The sequence below is a fragment of the Chenopodium album genome, chromosome 23 (genome assembly GCF_948465745.1).
Source record: "Chenopodium album chromosome 23, dcCheAlbu1.1, whole genome shotgun sequence".
Classification (NCBI taxonomy): domain Eukaryota; kingdom Viridiplantae; phylum Streptophyta; class Magnoliopsida; order Caryophyllales; family Amaranthaceae; genus Chenopodium; species Chenopodium album.
Genome location: NC_137856.1, coordinates 21,981,959 through 21,983,482, shown reverse-complemented (window position 1 = coordinate 21,983,482; position 1,524 = coordinate 21,981,959).

The window sequence follows — 1,524 nt, the reverse complement described above, 5'->3', positions numbered from 1 at the left end:
ACATAGGCACGCTACATAAGTAGTGGTTGGCGGTGTCGCAAGGGGAGGGCACGGTGGCGGAGTATCGCCGCCAAATCATCGAGCTAGCCGCACCGTTGGAGGATGTTCCTAAGAGTCTTATGCTAGGTCAGTTCATCAATGGTCTAAGTCGTAAGGTGAAGACGGAGCTAAGATTGTTGAATCCTCTTAATTTGGAGAAAGCCATGGATATGCCAGGGAGGATAGAAGAGAAGAATAGGGCTTAGCAAGGCCAGAAGCCCGCTAGTGGATGGAAGGGTGGATTCAGCGTTGGGCCTTCAAGTTCCAACTCCAATCCGGCCCAACACAATCCATCAGTAAACAAAGGAAGTCTAATTCAGACTTATGGGGTTCCAATTGAAAGTGGGCCAACCCGGGTCTGGCCCAAAGCGCCCAAGTCGCAAGGTTCATTTAATATGGGCCGGGCCACCCAAGTGGCGGGCCAGAGCTCCACGACGGGAACGAGGCGGTTAACGGAGTTCGAGTTGGCCGAGAGAAGGGCGAAGGGGTTGTGTTTTCGGTGTGACAAGAGATTGGGTGTGGGACACTGTTGTAGGAGGAAAGGACTTAGTGTTTTGATGGTAGCGGAAGGAGAGGTTGAGTTGGAGGTCGAAGGGCCGGAGGTGGAGAGCGATACCCCCTCGGAGGGAAACGGAAAGATGTCCTTTTGTTCGGTTATAGGGATACATAACCTGAAGACAATGAAGTTGAGGGGGATAATTAAGGGGCAAGAGGTAGTAGTGATGATAGATTCGGGGGCTACTCGCCTACTCATAATTGTCTTGCAATCTCGGTGGTGGAGCAAGTGGGAATACCAGTTACTCAAGGTGGAGAGTTTGCGGTTTCTTTGGGCAATGGGGATACAATTCATGGTAGTGGAGTATGTAAGGGAGTCACGGTGGCTTTGAAGGGTGGAGTCACCATCACCGAAGATTTTTTCCCTCTCTCTTTGGGATGCGCCGAGGTGATCTTGGGGGTGCAATGGCTCGAGAAGCTTGGAGCGGTGGTCACCAATTGGCAGACCCACATCATGAAGTTCAACCTTGGTGGCGTTCCGGTGACCCTTACCGGAGACCCTACGCTCGAGAAGACACAAGTAACACTAAAGGCCATGGTGAGAGTACTCAAAAAAGAGAAGCAGGGCCTTTGGTTGGAACTCAACCAAGTCGAAGCCTAAGAATTGGGCCCAACTGAAGTCAGCCCACCTTCATATTTGGTGGAAATTTTGGACCAATTCAAAATAGTCTTCAATATGCCAAGTGGGCTTCCACCAGAATGAGGCCATGAACAATGCCATCATTCTCAAGGATGGGGCCAACCAAATTAGTGTTATGCCCTATAGATATCTCCAAATTCAGAAAGATGAAGTTGAAAGACTTATTCAAGAAATGCTTGAGTTCGGGATCATCAAACCATCCTCGAGTCCGTTCTCAAGCCCGGTTTTTCTCGTGAAGAAAAAAGACGGTTCTTGCAGATTTTGCGTTGACTATCGAGCTCTTAACAAAG